Source organism: Aethalodelphis obliquidens, unplaced genomic scaffold (assembly GCF_003676395.1).
Source record: "Aethalodelphis obliquidens isolate GAN/ISIS:26980383/991018 unplaced genomic scaffold, ASM367639v1 scaffold25, whole genome shotgun sequence".
Lineage (NCBI taxonomy): Eukaryota > Metazoa > Chordata > Mammalia > Artiodactyla > Delphinidae > Aethalodelphis > Aethalodelphis obliquidens.
In genome coordinates, this window is record NW_020837969.1 from 23,728,332 (window position 1) to 23,746,639 (window position 18,308).

Genomic DNA, 18,308 nt, shown 5'->3' on the forward strand with positions numbered 1-18,308 from the left:
AGAAGGATAAATATACTGATTAACTTTAGACCTAAGTTACATATGTATGTTTTAATTTCTAGGCAAATAAGACGGAGGAATAATTGGTTTGGTGAAGAGTCTCACTCATTGATTTGTAAACAATGACATCTAGTTTTTCAATAACTGCTACCTCTCCCAATCTGCTGAGTAGTATGTTCTCTTACAGAGTTCATAACTTTTTTTTAGCAGTGAAATCACACAGTCCTAACCACTGGACCACCAGGGAATTCCCCAGAGTTCATAACTTTTAACTCACTCTTTATTATTAAGTCTCATTTAATTAAAAGAAAGAAAACAAACTTATAATAGAGAAAAAGAACAAAAGATAAAAATTATTTTTTTGTAAAAGCCAAAAAAACCTTTTAAATACTTCTGCTAAGACTGATCAAGAGGGAAAAAGACATATTTAAGACAATTCCTTTATGAATCCTAATAAGATTTTTTTTTTTGCAGTTAGAAAAAAAAATATTTAAAAATGCATGCAAGGGGCTTCCCTGATGGCACAGTGGTTAAGAATCTGCCTGCCAATGCAGGGGACACAGGTTCGAGCCCTGGGCTGGAAAGATCCCACATGCCGTGGAGCAACTAAGCCCGTGTGTCACAACTACTGAGCCTGCGCTCTAGAGTCCACGAGCCACAACTACTGAGCCCAGGTGCCACAACCACTGAAGCCCACGTGCCTAGAGCCCATGCTCCACAAGACAGCATGATGAGAAGCCCATGCATCGCAACAAAGGGTAGCCCCCACTCGCCGCAACTAAAGAAAACCCGTGCAGCAATGAAGACCCACTGCAGCCAAAAAAAAAAAAAAAATTGCATGCAGCGGCTTCCCTGGTGGCACAGTGGTTGGGAGTCCGTGGGTTCAAGCCCTGGTATGGGAGGATCCCACGTGCCGCAGAGCAACTGGGCCCATGCGCCGCAACTGCTGAGCCTAGGCTCTAGGGCCCTTGAGCCACAACTACTGGGCCCATGTGCCACAACTGCTGAGCCCACGTGCCTGGGGCCTGTGCTCCGTGACAGGAGAGGCCACCACAATGAGAAGCCACCGCAACGAGAAGCCACCGCAATGAGAAGGCACCGCAACAGGGCATGGCCCCTGCTTGCTGCAACTAGAAAGCCCGTGTGCAGCAACAGAGACCCAATGCAGCCAATCAATCAATCAATCAATAAAATAATATGGCCATTAAAAAAATGCATGCAGAAAAGTAACTGCCTGAGAATAGCCAATATCCTTAACTGTTATTAAAATTTATTATAATGTTACTATAATCAAAATGATGAAGTACTGGCTCAGGACATATATAGACAGCAGGACCAGAACAGAGTCCAGAAATAAATCGAAGTATCTGTGAAAAATTAATACATAATAAAGGTGTCAAATTGTTAGGAAAGAGATGGCTTATTTATTAAATGGTGCCAACATAAATGGTTATTTTTTAAGGAAAGAAGACTAGATCCCTAATTGAGAACATAATATAAAAAAAGTCAAGTTGGATACAGTAGAATTAATCATGATACTCTCTAGCACTGCTAGGCATTTCAGGGGAAAGGAAATCTAGAATGTTAGGAAAATTATTAATGAAATGGAATGAGTGACCATGGGCAAATCCAGCTTCAATAATGATACAAAGTATGCCAAGAGGCTGATAAAAAATACAACCGTGAAAGGGGTAGAGATTATAGTGAAGATAAAAAAGCAGCAGGGGAGAGATGAAATGGGAGGCATGGAAGAAAGAGATGGTAGTCAAAAAGGTTAAGAGAACGTCTGCAGTCCCATAAGAGTGGCAGTTTCTGGTAATGCGTTTCCAAGCAGAAATGAAGCACTACACTGAGGAGGCCAAGAGCAAAAAGATCCAGGCGCATGGAAAGGAATTGGATGATGACAGAAAACTGGAAGGAGAAATCCCTTCTGAGGTCACAATAAACACATAGAACACTAAGAGGGAAAACATGAATACTGGAGGATTTTTAGAAGATCTCCCACTGGTCAAGCTGAACTAACCATTAGAGAGTAAAGGATTATGATTTGTATGATGAGAAGCAAAAAAAAGTATCGCTTAATGACTCAAAGGTTAACACCTAACTTCATACAAACAGATTTTCAATAAATGTCTCTTGAATTGAGGTGGGGGGAGTTAGAGAGGTAAAGTCAAACAATACACTGTTTGTCATGGGCTGGGAAACTTGAAACCAAATTTTGTTGAAGGGGCAGAGAATGCCCCTAAGCTGCTATCAGTAAAAAACCCTCTATTAAATAATTGCCTTCTTTCACTTAAAGAATGTTATGGACCTTTATTTGTCCATTAATTTGGGCAGAAGCACCTGGCTGAGCATCAGACCATTTGTTCTTATTGATTTCAGATTCAACATCCATGAAACCATTATTGTGTGTCACATATCGCATTAGATATAGAGATTATTCAAAAGGTTTAATGTCAACGCTTTGTGAACACACACATTTAAAGAAAGCTCGACTTCATTGTAGTAACTTAGAAAGTTCTATTCTTAGTTCTCTCAAGTTCTTTAACTTGAGGTTTAGCTATAGGTGACTTGGAGCTCTGGAGGAGAGAGGGACATCTGGAATGCCTAAATGCAGAACAATGATAATCATAAAGTTGTTGTGTTTTTTTTAAACTGCCCCTCAGTCTTATACACAGAAGGTGGAAGTTATTAAATAAAAAATGTTTCTGGATCACCTCCACCCTCTTCACATAAAGTTAATAGAAAACTAGAAATAAAATAGCAAAGGAGGTTCAAGAATAGTTTTATTTTGCTTCTAATTTTATTAAACATGGCCATTAGGTCTATCTTATCATTTCTTTTCCACTCATCATGTTTACTTTGCCATTGCCAAACCTCAGAATCTTTTAGAAAGAGCACCATGTGGAGATTATTAAATCCTTTTGGAGAAGATGAGCCATCTGTTGAGTCCTAGTTCCCTGGAGGGCATTATTCTAAATCAAGACAAGGGCTTTTAACAGCTACACAGTAATTCTAGTAGGTACCTGGACTCACTACAGAAAAAAAACAAGGAAGATTAAAAAAAAAAACAAAAGAAAGAAAAGACAAAGCAACAACCCCCAAGAGAACAGCTCTGCTCTTCTCATACTTGTTTTACTTAGGTTTAAAAGATTTTAGACAAGCAGAACTGTGTGCTTCTGAAATCAGTGCCCGAATCAACCACTTCCCCAGAAAGACACGCTGTATCAAAAGAAAATACCTTACGTTAGAATGCACTACATCTTTAAACTCCTAGTAATTTATAGTAAAACGTTACTAACTTGAACTATTCGGGGAGAATAAAATCTTACTGCCTTGGGGTGATCTTAATAAATATATTATGGAATGTTACCAAGTAAAAATCCGAGAGAAGCTCTCAGATTTGTTCTGAAGACTTTACTAAGATTGAAAAAGCAATTTTTCCCCAAATGCAAAAAAGTCTAGAACTAATCACAGTGACCAGTTAAAATATAAGGGAAAAAAATCTAAATTGTCAGCCCCAATTACAAGTAGCTGAGGGTAATCTGGCTAGAGAGCTCACCCTCTTGTGACTTAATCCAACTTCTCACTTTCCTTCTAAATTTTATGGAACTGGTTTGAAAAAGATTTTTTTCACCAGTATTTATGACATAGTATACAAGATATCAGCAGACATGGGTTTCCCGTCCTGATTCTACCACTCACTAAATGTCTGCTCCTAAGCTTTACTCTTCTCACCTGTGTTTCAGTAAGGCTTAAGGCTATATTGTAAACTGTACTACCTCCCCTTCTCTCTACCACTTTCAGGCTCTATTTATTTACATTTTCTCTGTAGTTCCATGTATATGCAAGAAATTGTATACTGTATGCAAGGTGATGCCATTAAAGTTTGATAGCTTCCTAAGTTAAACAGCCCTGATCCCTCCACTAACTTTCAAGTGACTAAGAAAATGTATTTGCCTAGAGTACTTCTGTCTATGACTATGGCACCTGTGTTTTTTTAAATGTCAACAGTTGGTTCACTTTCTATCCTCTGAGATGTTTTGTTTTTAGAATCAACTAAATATCATTTAAAACCCATCTGATTAGTATGTGGGTGACCAAATGTGGCAATACCACTTTTGATTAAAAATACATAAAAATGAAAAAATCTGGATACCAAATAACTGTTTCTCATTCTGCGTATGTACTGGTTCAAAAGACAATTCCAAACTTTGATTACCACAGATGTTCTAAGCAATATTTGCATACTGGCCTGAGTTGCCAACTGATTCAAAAATTCAATACTTATGCTAAATTAAGGTCAGTTTTGTATGGGCCAGTCTTCTCCACCGGACTATATTACCCATTTTTCTATCTCCAGCACCACCTATAGTTCCTTATAAAGTTAGTGAAAAAATACACAGATTCTTCAGGTATTTTTTTATTGCCAATTATTTAGGCAATCATAAAGTGGAAGAGCTTACCCCAGGTGGGTTAAAAAAAAGTAAATACTGTAAGTAATAGCAGTAGTGAAGCCATTACTTGAAATACTTACCACTCTTCAATGGAATGTACCATCATATGGTTATGATCAGGACTCAGTCCATACATGAAAAATGACAAAGGAATGTCTACAAAGAAACAAAAAGGCAGAAATATGTACAGAATTACGGTCAGAAGCTCCTTCCAGAATCACCTCTTCATCTACTTTTTTCTTCCTGATTTCTGCTGGCCTTTCACTCCTGTTTCATTTGAGGGGAAGGAGGGGTTGATTTTCTGCATGTCTCAGTGCCTTCTCTCTTACACCCTTGCATTCTCTTCTCTCTCATTCCTCTTTTCTCACTTAAGTCTTTCTCTTTCCCTTCAGTACATTCTCATCTGCTATTCAGAATCAGCTCACCACTAGCCACCTAGTAGGGAAAACGACACTGTGACACAGCAGATAAGCAGGCTCTTGGATTTCATATACAGCACAAAACACTAAACAACATTGCTAGTTTTATACCAAAATCTTAGTTAACAGTCATTGTAAACAGTTGTGATACATGCCATGCTCTGTGTACTTTATATACAGTATCTCATTTAATTTTCACTGATTGTAGTATCATTCTCATTTTCCTGATGAGAAAACAGAGACTCAGAAAGTTTAAAACACTTGCCTAAGGTTACCCAACTGTGACGTTGGTTTTCAAGTCCAGGCATGATGTCTGGATTCCAAACCACTATGCTATCCCAACCAGTTCTTAAGCTTCTTTCTAGAGGCATTTAAACCTTAACTCTGATTATATGCACCGTTATGATTAGTCCAAATCTTGGTACCTTGTTATAATTAGCTTCACGTTTATATGTTGATTTCAGGATACTACTACTTATGCCCTCATTTCAGGATATTACTGAAATATTACTTATGCTTTGACTTCAGGATAATACTATTGATTACATGGTAATATCTATATGTTACTAAGCCATACAGTAAAATGCTACACATTTTTTAAGATAATGTACTTTTTATTAGTGAAAACATCCAGCAAAATTTTGGACTGACCTCAAATTCTAGATTTTTTCTTTTCTCCAAGTTAAACATTCAAGAATACAAAAAGGTATTTAAAATAGACATTTAGATCCATTTTTGAAAATACCATTACTACACATTTTAAAACTCAGTGTATAAACAAAAGAAAATCTTATCCTTTACTAATTTGCCTATGTTTTACTCAAGTGCTTCAATGAAGTGTCACTGCCCAAGAGACCCAATAAATAAAAGGATACAATATAAAAAAAACAGTCGGGGGTAGGCGTAGTCATGTAGTATCAATGTAATAAGGATGAGAGACTGGCGTATAAAAATGAAATGCCAAATAATTTAGGAAGTAGAAATTCTGAGCAATTTGATAGTGATGGTTCATCCTATAATGTGAGCTGGCAGTCACACAAGAATATCAAAACTGGGACTTCCCTGGTGGCACAGTGGTTAAGAATCTACCTGCCAATGCAGGCGACACGGGTTCGAGCCCTGGTCTGGGAAGATCTCACATGCCACGGAGCAACTAAGCCCGTGTGTCACAACTACTGAGCCTGTGTGCCACAACTACTGAAGCCCGTGTGCCTAGAGCCCATGCTCGACAAGAGAAGCCACTGCAATGAGAAGCCTGCGCACCACAACCAAAGAGTAGCCCCTGCTCGCCACAATTAGAGAAAGCCCGCGCACAGCAACGAAGACCCAACGCAGCCAAAAATAAATAAATTCATTTTTAAAAAAATATCAAAAATGGTATGAAATATTTAGTAATACTTATATGGATAATATGTATATTTGGAAGTTAATGATTAGTGGCATCTGTATATCTACTATAATTACAGTAAGTTAAAATATAATTTTTAAGTCAATACATCAGTAAGAATCTGAAGCAAACTTGTAAATTAATTTGACTGGCATGTCTAAAAAACAAGTATGTATAAGAATATAAACATTTCCAATTTTCTTTTAATTTGATCATGAAAGTTGCTCAAGGAAGGATGTTAACATAAAGACACCTGCAGAGCTGATCCAGGCTTTCTGGAATAGCAAAACAGTGGCGAACAAAACCCCTGGAATAGGGGAAAAAAACTGGTATGGGGACAGTGAAATTACTGAGCAACACCAACCACAGGTTGTAACAAAGAAGGTACTGATCTGGAAAGCCTTTCCACAAATTCACGGGAGATACTCTATTAAGAGAAAAACTAGATGCGTCTTCAAGACTTTTTTCCTCTACTAGAACCTATCTAGTATAGAAACTCTGACTTGAATCTGCAGAGGATGTATGCATTTGATCTGTGTGGGTATGGTTGAAACAGTCAATTAAAGTTTTTATTAAACTTAAGAATTCTGGGGAATTCCCTGGCATACAGTGGTTAGGACTCTGCACTCTCACTGCCAAGGGCCTGGGTTCAATCCCTGGTTGGGGAGCTAAGATCCCACATACAAGCTGCACGGGGGCTTCCCTGGTGGCGCAGTGGTTGAGAGTCCACCTGCCGATGCAGGGGACACGGGTTCATGCCCCGGTCCGGGAAGATCCCACATGCCGCAGAGCAGCTGGGCCTGTGAGCCATGGCCGCTGAGCCTGCGCGTCCGGAGCCTATGCTCTGCAACGGGAGAGGCCCCAACAGTGAAAGGCTCGCGTACCGCAAAAAAAAAAAAAAGCTGCATGGCGTGGCCAAAAAACCCAAAAACCAAACAAACAAAAAAACCCAACAACAATAAACTTAAGAATTCTGTATTCGTTGATCTATTTCAGATTTTCTTCTTTAGAACAATTTAGCAAGAAAAAATGGCTTACAAAAGAGTTAGGAGAAAAAAGCCTGAGTTCCATTTCACTTTAATCTGTTTCAGGAGATGCTAAGAACATGTTGTGTAAGAATTCAAGTGACAAGGAATCAAGTCTAGAAAACTGTTTAGTTGTGAGAAAAAAATCCGAAAGCAATGTCAACTTTCCCATTCTTTAGGAAGTTGTATTAGAGAACAGAAAATAGAGGAACAAACATCAACTCCAGAAGATAAACAAGCAACACATGTTTGGGTATAAAATTACTTTGGAAAACTAGGTAAGCTTGTTATGAATTTGTCAAATCAACACTTATTAAGTGGAGCACAGGGTGCCGGGTAGTAAGCCAAGGTTCAACAACAGATCACAAGAGGAAATGAAATAAAGAAGTTTATTATTCACAGGTCCTAACGGAAGTACTTGACACACCTCAAGAAACAACATGGGGAGGTCAAGGCAGAGTGCAGACAGAAAGAAGCAGGACCTGAAGCACACACCTTTATCAGGGTAGGTGTGTGAAGTGCTCTGGGGTTCCTGGGCTAAGCCTGCATTGATCAATTCAAACCAAAAGAGCAGGGTTTTGGTAAGCCACATGGGCACAAAAGGGGAAGGCAATGGGGACAGGTGACTGTCGGGGCAGTTCTATCAGAAACCTGCATGTGCTTGTGACTCTGAGGGCTACTATTTAGGGCATGCACTTGCATGAGGGGGCTAGTGTCAGTTTAAGGTCACCTCAGGCTGCTTGGCCAAACCAAATGAATGCCGAGGCAGCAATACCATGCAGTAGCTTAGCTAAACTCTTGACAAATCGTGAGATGAAAAGCAGAGAAACGAAGTGATCAGTGTGGCAAGATTTGGGTAAAGAATCTATTCCACTCAATTAAATTCAATTATTTAAGCAGGTGAGTTTTAAATCAGTTTTTAAAGAAGTCTGAAAAAAAAGTCTCATGTTGAGAAAGAAGACCTAAACAGAGACCTCTGGAAAAAAATATTCAGTAAGTTTGCTATCCAAGTATATATACTTTTACAGATTACAGATCATTGGTGTGCAAGCACCAGGAACTAACATTCACATTCATGAAATTACCTGTATTTCTGGTCTTCGTGAGCCAAGGGCAGTGGTTCTCAAATTACAGTCCGTAGACCAGCAGCATCAGTATCCCCTGGAAACTTACAGGCAATGAAAATCTTCTGGCCAGATCCTAGACATACTGAATCAGAAACTCTGGGAGTTGGGACCAGCAATCGTGATTGGACAAGTTCTCCAGGTGATTCTGATGTAAGCTAAGTTTGAGAACTACTGGTAGATAATGCTGAGGAAAGCATCCAATCAGCTACGTTAACAACTGTTCCTTTCTTTCACTTTTTCTTTTTAGTATTAGCAATCTCTTTCAACCAGTATCACTATTAGGAGAAAGAAATGCTCTTAACTGGGAACCTCACTTTCAGACTTAATGCTCCTGCAGAGAAAGAATCCAAAAGAAATTTTAAAAGAATGTGGTTTTGCTTTCTGGGAAGGGAAGGGAGACAGTTATTCATTTAACAAGTATATAACAAGCAGCTACCTTGTTCCAGGCACTCAGCAGGATGAAAAGACAAGGAAATAGAAAAGAACTCTGAAAGCCACCAACAATTTTATTTTGGGTACCATTCAATGCAATACTAATAACACAGACTGCCTATTCTTGGAGTACACATAGGCAGTAATACCCACATGAGTAATTGGTATTTGTATTGAAGCAATGGACTAACAAAGCAAAAAAACCATGTTATCCCTGATGATCTAGGATTAGTGGTTCTCCAGCTTTTAACATGTATCAGAATCACCTGGTCGGCTTATTAAAACACAGATTCCTAGGTCCCATCTCCAGAGTTTCCAATTCATTATGTCTGAGCTGAGGCCCCCAAATTTCTATTTCTAATAAATTCCCAGGTGATGCTGATGGTCCAGGAACCACATTTTGAGAACCCCCAATCTAGATGGTCAGGCACAATAAAATTTGGGCACTCCACAAAGGGAACGTCTAAGGATTACCAGCACATTTCTCAAGACTTACTCATTTATATTTATTGCTGGGATTTAGTCTGTCGCCCTCAGGGCAAATAGAACAGGCAAGAGAGAGATTACTTTTTAAACTATGTGTCGTTTAACAATTTTATCAAGATAACCCACGATCAGTTGTCTATGTTGGATCAATAAAACTCCAATATGAGGGATTTCCTAAACTAGAAGCAAAAACTAGTCCTCAAACATTTCCATGATTTTGTTCTGACTCAGAAATCCGAATCTTGTTTTAATATTCTGTCCCATGTGGATGGACTTCTCTAAAAATTTGGCGCAGGCTCTCCCTCTGGGCCCAAGGAAAAGCCTGTATCTACCTAATTATACATAGTCAAATGACAGTAAAGCTAAAAGTAATTTACATGCTTTACAGACTATCCCAAGAGCCTAGGCTATGGGAAAGAGTACTTCTAGTCCAGCTGCTTTTCAACAGGGGGATAATTAAGGTTAAGGGGCCCCCAAGGCTTCAGGGTCCCCTGGTTCCTTTCCCTTTAGGGTCTAGAAGCTTTGAGAAAAATAGGTCAGGTTCCACAAAGAGGTCAAGGTCATTGTGGCTACAAAGGTGAGAAAACAGATCAACTCTTCACTAACTCAATCCTCCAGTCTTTAGTCCTTCCTTCAACCTTCTCAAATGCCCAAATTCTGACTGGACTGACCTAAACAGAATCACTCAACCATGGAGTAAATTAGCAAATGATAACTTGCAACCTATTCCATAACAAGGAAGATAACCTGGATTACGTAAATGGATTATCTACCCTTATCCTCCATATCAACCTTGTTTTATAATATTTATAGACAAACACAAAGAGAAAGTAACTGCTACTGCTAAGAATGCCTTCCTCTAAATTACTGAAACTCACTGTATTGTAAACACAGTGAAAAGCAAATGACAACAGCAAGAAAGTTGCCACCTTGCCTGCTTAAAGTCACTTCTTGTCCTCCCTATGCAGATATAAACAGAGAGATGAGTGCTTGGCCAAAATCCTGGAAATTAGAGGTGTTGCTGGAAGGAGGTAAAATATGGAAGTTAATTGTGTTACCAGGCTGTGAAAGATGAAGACTAGATCAATCAATCAATATAACCCCAAGCTGAGTGCATTCTCTACTCAGCAGGTGGAAATAACATGCAAAAGGAATTAGGGAATTGTTGTAAAAGCAAGGGGATAAGATTAGCAGCTAATCTACTATGGCTGTGAGACTTTTTAAAAGACATTAGGGAAATACAAAAGGACTAATCAAATGATTAATGATAATGACATACAACTTTCAAGGGGATTAAAAACATAATACCCTTGGAAGAGAAAGAATAAGAGCACCCTATTTAATCCTTGTAGAAAGCTTATCAGTTACTTTCTCTATCAGCAAAGTAATCTCTAAAATTGGTCAGATCTACACCAAGGGGGGAAAGTGGCAGGATGAATCGGGAGATTGGGATTGACACTGACATATATGTATGTGTATGTATAATATGTATGTATATGTATGTATAATATGTATGAAATAGATGTATAATATGTATGTATATGTATATATAATATGTATAAAATAAATAACTAATAAAAACCTGCTGTATAAATAAATAAAATAAAATTCAAAAAATTAAATTAAATTAAATCGGTCAGATCTAAAATCCACACAATTCATTTTTATTTATGTAGGAAAAATAACTGTATCGGTAACATATGAGGCATTGCTAGATAAATGTCTAACTAGGACTGAATCAGCTTTTCCTCCTGCACTGGATTGTTTTCTAGTTAAAAACCAAGAGTATTTGTCAGATTGCCCTCTAAGATCAATGAACTGTTCACTGAATCATTCTTGGTATTCAAGATGTTCTCATCAAAAATATTCAAAATATTAAGCTCATTAAAATTAAAAATATTAAGCTCATTAAAAATATTAGGCTATCTTTCTGTATAGGTCCAAAAAATTCAACAGTAGTTTAATTTTCTACACATCTTGGTATGGAAAATATAGCTACCAATCATTATTCACCTAATATGTCCGCTGAACCTAAAAGTAAATGTATGGCTGAGGCCAGAAAAATAAGGTACAAAAATTTTTTTAAACATAATTAATATTGAACTATGTATATTTGTAACGGAGTCATGCCCAGAAAACAATAATATGCAATTATAATTCCTAAATAAATTTATCTAATTATACATCCTTCTCATGAAGAGGCAGAATGTTCATTTAAAAATTAGTCATTTTTCCCCATATTTAAATTTGAGAAGGTAACAACTGTCAATTTTCCAATCTTCTTTTGTATTGGCAACAGACTAATAAATGTGCATACTTACTAACATTAGAATAGATCTTTATATATAAAGAACAAACTAGTGGTTACCAGTGGGGAGAGGCAAGAGGGGAGGGGCGATACAGGGGTAGGGGATTAAACTGTTAGGTATAAGATAAGCTGCAAGGATATACTGTACAACATAGGGAATATAACCGATATTTTATAATAATTGTAACTGGAGTATAATCTTTAAAAATTGTGAATCACTATATTGTACACCTGTAACTTACACAGTCATACATCAATTATACTTCAATAAAAAAGAATAGATCATAATATGTCTATTTATAACATCTCATTCATTTTAAGACTCTACCTAACTCTAGTAACAAACAGGCTTCTCAAAATTCTGTAGAAGCCGTTTAATCATGCAATGTCTAAAATACTAAAATACACCTGGTGGGTATAACACCAAGTAGATAGACTGGAAACTTAAAAAGACTTCAAAGAAACCTGTAGGCAAACCTTGAATATTATCGAGTTCTCAGAAAAAAAGGAACTAGAATACGAGTCATAGCACCTTAGACAGAGAATGAACTTGGTTCAGTTTTCTTGACTTCGTTGATGCTATTCTTTTACTAGACTTTCAATGCCACTTTTGGATAGTGTATAAATATCAAGGTGACCAAGACAGAATAATGTACCATTAGCTTTTCTTCAGACTCAGCAAATTTAGCATAAGTGGCTCAGATAGATTGTTTTTAGAGGAAAATTATTTAACTTATGCCATAGATCAGAAATAAATATTTTTAGGGCAGTCTGGTAAAGCCAGATCACCTGGTCAAATCCTGTTCTGCCTCTTACTATCTGTGCAACTTTGGACCACTTACCTAATCTCTGTGCCCCAGTTTCTTCATATATAAAAATAGGAAAACTAATAAATATCAACTCAGTTAATTCAGTTAATTGACACTCTCCTGTTGTACTGGTTAACTAAATTAATATACACAACATGTAGAAAAATGTCTGCTTTATAAAAGTGCTATGTTAAGTGTTGGCTATTATCGGTGCATGTTTAATCACATAAGGAGGTGTAATTTTTTAATCTTTAGAGTTTAATACTAATCATCTAACATTCCTCCATTCTTTTTCAACTAGATACACTATTTATTGACCTGTAAAGCCCTATTCTCTTTTCAGCCGTAAGAGAGAACAAGCATATATAAAGCGCTTGTATTTGTATGGGCTAAATACCTCAGATGGGTAGGCAAACAGTAACTTTGGAGAAACTAAAATAGTAGGTTTAGTTGATTGGAATGGGCTTGAAAGACACCTGCAAACATAACATTTGGGTCTTCTAGAGACAGAGAGAAGATGGCTTTGTGGAGCTTTTAAAACTTGGTCTTTTGCGGTTCATTGAAGTTGCTTCCTATTCCTTGGCTAAATATGATGTCACACAAACACACCTCAGAGAATGTAAAGGATGTATAAACCTTAAGTAAGATTATCATTCCAAGCTCAAAGGGCTTACAGACTTCCCCGACCACCACTACAATATGCAATTCTACTCGCAAAGAATCTGACTTTATAAAAGCTTTGTCCTTTTTGGATTTGTTCAATTATACTAATGGCACAAAATTGAGGTTATGTTTTCATCTATATTAAGAAGTATTTGTTCATATCTCCCTTTACAAATGACAATTTATTTTTTGCTCATGGTTTCTGTTGAGATCAAGCATTAAAATGCTTATGTGAGCTTTAAAGATCTCTCTAAACAAGGCTTTACTTGTAAGTCACAGAGTACAGGACACTGCCCTATCAAAAAAGAGGTCACTACAAGATGCAATAAATGTGGATCAACGGAAAAAGCAAAGGATTGTCAGTCAAAAACCTAGGCTTGAGGCCTTAGCTCTGCTACAAACTAGCTATTTCAGTTTATAAAACTGCAAATGGATTCTTCTAAAAACAACCTCTCTCATGGTTGCTAAATTTGTTTTGGGGGGAGGGAGTCTCATACCCTTTAGAAAGTCTGAAAAAGCCATGTGTCTTTTCCTCAACAAAAATTAACACAATTTACTCATTTTTTGCAAAGAATTAGGGGCTTCAAGTAATCACTGAAGTCCATTTATCCCAAGTTAAGAATTTCTAAATGAGAGAATTATAATGGTCCCTGATTTAATATAAAAAATGCCATTTAGTCATTTTCATCCCCCCCGGCCCCGCCCACACTTTGCAGTCTTGCTGCTCAACCTGTAAATATACCAGTGCTAACAAGCTTATGCTTAGAAAAGTGTAAAGGAAATGTTGTTTTAGCTTCATTGGCAAAAGGAAAGTATTTCCCCATCTTGAGGCGTGTGTGCTCCCATAGGAGGTTTTAGATTTCCATTCTGACAAGCTAGATCCTCAAATCAGTGATTTTCTCTATTGCATTATTGCCCTCAAAATCCTCAAGTTGAATTACAGTAAACCTCTCAGAGAAACTTAAAAATCGAAATATTTTTTGTATATCTAGGGTCTAATAAGCACTACCAAAGCTATCCAAAAAGGAAAATTAGGTTCTGATAAGGATTTAATCGTCCACATATAGTCACAGCCGCACTGCTGAAAGCCAAAGCTGTAGTTGCAGCTTTGCCAGAGTCTCAGCTGTTGTAATTAAAGGCAGACCCTCAGGAGCAGCTATCATTAGTTTTGAAGAGCAGTAATTACAAAGGCTTTGCATTCTGTGGATTATACATTCCAAGCATACAGAGTTGCTACCAGACTTCAGGGACTATCTTAACAGGCAAACTTGCTCATTAAAGCAATCATCAAATTTATTCTATACATGTGTTTAAAATTTTCTAAACTTTGCTTAGCTTGTTGTGCAACTTTACCTCACCTCATAAAATAGAGATACTTCTAAAAAGTTAAGTTCTGACAATCTAACTCTACTACTGAACTAACTTTAGAAAACAAAGCATTACAGTGCTTCTCTGGTGGCACAGCAGTTAAGAATCCGCCTGCCAATGCAGAAGACACGGGTTCGATCCCTGGTCTGCGAAGATCCCACATGCCATGGAGCAACAAAGCCCGTGCGCCACAACTACTGAAACCTGCGCACCTAGAGCCCGTGCTCCACAACAAGAGAAGCCACCGCAGTGAGAAGCCCGCGCACCGCAACTAACAGTAGCCCCCGCTCGCCGCAACTAGAGAAAGCCCGCGTGCAGCAACGAAGACCCAACACAGCCAAAAATAAATAAAATATATTTAAATAAATAAATTCCATAAAAAACCAAAGCATTACAAAGTAAAAACCAACTACCCTAGAATATCACTTATAAACATATCAGATCAATAAATAGAACACTGGTGCTCTGGAAATATTTGTTGAACCAAAAGAAGTTACTTTTTGATAAGTAACAAAATATGAACTGAAAAAACGGTAAGATTTAGAGGAAAACCAATTCCAACTGTGCAACACAATCACGGTTTTTGATCTGACAGAAAACCATGCAGGCACTTCAAACCTCCAAATCATCCTTCGTGAAAGCACAGATGTTTTTAAATAAATGAGAAAAGAAATAGGAACACAGCAAAAGCAAACCAAAGTAATACGTTTACCAAAACTCCTAATTGCCAGTTTTCTAAAATTAATCTTCAAGTACTGTGAAAATGGTGACTGTTTCCCCTAAATTAAAAATTTTGCAACCCAGGTACAGTATATCCTTCAGCATAATAAAACATAACTTTATAATTTACAAGTGCCCCTGTACACTAGTTGGTGTACTGAGAGAAAAAGTGATCCTCAGGTAACTTGCTCTTGAGTAAAAGTACAATAATATTTCATTAATAAAAGTACGATAATTATACTTTACTGCTTCTGTAATTTTTATAAATAATTGACATATATTGAGCTATAACTGACGTAACATATCACTTTCAGGTGTACAACATTATGATTCCATACATATATACTGTGAAATAGTAAAAACATTTTTAACATATTAAACTATAAAAATAAAAAACGGCTGAAAAATACACTAAAGGTGAAATGATCACTAGCCACTAGAGTTAAAATTCCAGAAAACGTAAATAAAAGTTATGCTATTTTTCCTATTGTTCAACAGCTGACCTCTACGGATAATTCCTATTTTTCCCTAGTCATATGAATTCTTCAATACATTTTTAAAAAGAAAATGTGCATGGGTATTCAAGACACTTAGCCATTCTTTCCAAATTCTGACATCTTTATGATTGGGTAAGGTTGGGATTTTTAAGTATCTGAGCAAAAAAGTAGAGTTGTTTTTCTTTTAATTAGAAGCTTTTAAAACAGTGAGCAATGACACAGTATTGAAAATGTCTCTACACACTGATTTCACTCCTCCGATCCCCCTTGGGCCTCAAATCTTAAAACGTACCCTCCTTTCCAATCAACAATGTCTTTTGAATGAAGTCTAAAACCTGTTTAGAGTACCTCATAAATAAAATTAACCATTTTCTAAATGTGAACTCAAGGACACTTAAAGCCTGTACTATTTCTAGTCCCTCTACACAAACACGCTTAACACACTGTCAAAGACGGAATTCAAACACTTAAATTATAAGTTTGTGCCACGTCGACTTTGTCCTTTGAAACAGTCCCATATTCATCTGTCAGCCCCAAAAGCAAATAATGAACTCACAGAGTTGGGACGCTTCACGATGCACGTGGAATCCCCAATTTTTAAAAGTGGAAGGGTACTGTGGTATCTTTTAAAGCCTTACAGTTACCAGTAACCTCAGCCTTTCCGTTTTCTGTAACATTACTAAACGGTTTTTTCCACACGGCCACCACGGCGGCCGGGTACCCCCAAACCAAGCATTCCAAATAAGTGGAGTAAATTCAACCCCAAGCATGGAAAGGATGGAAACGGCCTTAAAAGATCTGAGTAGGGCTGGGTTTAGGAAGTGGCTCATACTAAGCTACCTGGCAGCCAGGAGACGTTTTGTGCACGCACACTACCGTGGGATCCACAAGTTTCAGGACGTTCAAAGAGCTGAACCCAGGAGTCAAGAACTAACGAGGCGAAGCAGCCTCGCAAACCCTCCATTCAGCCCCTTACAACGGCCAAAGCGCCCCGAACACGCGACGGCCGCATCCCCGGGCGCGTTAGGTCCGCCCGCACGTCGGGGCTGCTCACCCCTCGCCGGAGCCCCAACGCCCCCCGCGCCCCGCTCCCGAGCCGCCCTCGCCTACCCGAGCGCCCCCACGACCACCCGCTCCTGCAGCGAGACAGCGGGAGGCCAGCGCCGGCGGGCATCATCGGAGCGCGGGCTCTGCTAGCTGGCGACGCAGCGCGTGGACGGCCGGGGAGGCCCGTGCGGCTCAGCGCCTCGCGGCGCCGCGAAACCAGCCGTCACCCGGTCGGCCTTCCCAGTCTCCGCGCTCCCGGGGCCGCGTGTCGCGCGTAAGCCCGACATTGCGGCCCCCGGGTGGGCGGTCCCCGGCGAAGCCGCGCCCAGCAGGAGCCCCCCCCCCCCCCCCCCCCCCCCCCGACCCCGAGAAGCCGCGCCCGAGTGTCCGCAGCCCGGAACTAAATGAGTAGAACTTTGGACACATCAGGCTGCGCGCGGAGGCACCGAGGATTCCAAGCGCCCCCTTCCGCCTTTGGGCTACTGGGAACCGAGGATCCAGGGGGCGGGGGCGAGGCCACGGCCAAGCTGTGGGGCTTTCCCCTCCCGCTGCCTCAGCGTCCCTAGCTGCTAACCCAGGCGTCGGGCTACTTCAGTGGCTCTTGGAACCCAGCAGAGGGGCGCGAGCGTGCGAACTAGCTCATCCGAGAGAAGATAACATTTCACTTTCAGTGTCGGGGCGTCCACGCCCCTCAGAGGCCGCACCTTTGGGTGCAAATCCTGCACTTCATGATCATTAACATTCTCTCTTCAATTCAACCTGAAACCTTGCTAGCTTCTAAATCGCCTCACCGCATCCGCCACATTCCCCACAAACCTTGAGCATCCTTCTTTGCCCAAACAGTTCCTCAGAATCTACATTTTCAAGACGAAACCGAACTTCTTTCTCCGGCACCTGAGGAAACTTCAGGAACGAAGGGGCGTTCCTCAGGCACGTGTGCGCACGCGGTGGCGTCTGTTCCCGCAAGAGGTTACGTCTGCGCCTGCGCAGTGGGCGGAGCCAGAGACCCTGTAGAGGGAAACCAGAGGGGGAGCGGGGAGGGGAGGGGGTAGTGGGAGGCGGAAGGACTCCGCACACTGGTTGGTGTCCCAACGTGAAATGAGTGTTTAGCGAGTACTCTATTTGCATATAGGAGGCCTTAGATAAACGTTTCTGGGATGACTAAATGAACGGTCTATACTTGCTACTGATATCCTTTCGACTCTGATGAAGGCCTGGGTTCTCCTCCATAAAACTGAATAGAGGGCCTTCCCTGGTGGCGCCGTGGTTGAGAGTCCGCCTGCCGATGCAGGGGACACGGTGTCGTTCCCCGGTCTGGGAGGATCCCACGTGCAGCGGAGCGGCTAGGCCCGGAAGCCATGGCCGCTGAGCCTGCGCGTTCGGAGCCTGTGCTCCGCAACGGGAGAGGCCACAGCGGTGAGAGGCCCGCGTAACGCAAAAAAAAAAAAAAAAAAAAAAAAACTGAATAGAGTGGGCGTTGCTTAAGTAAGCTTCCAGGCATCCGCAATACTTAAATGAAGGGGCCATTCCGGTACATTTTTTGATGACTTTGTAATTCACAAA

General features: G+C 39.7%; 1 protein-coding gene across 1 annotated transcript in view; it reads right to left on the bottom strand.

Moving 5' to 3' along the window:
* The window catches only part of TEX15 (testis expressed 15, meiosis and synapsis associated), a 78,654-nt gene extending 61,671 nt beyond the window's left edge, over window positions 1-16,983 (bottom strand). Inside the window, 2 exon segments of the mRNA XM_027122776.1 lie at window positions 4,538-4,613; window positions 16,809-16,983. The gene's annotated coding sequence lies outside the window, so the exon portion shown is untranslated.
* Window positions 16,984-18,308: the final 1,325 nt, after the last annotated feature.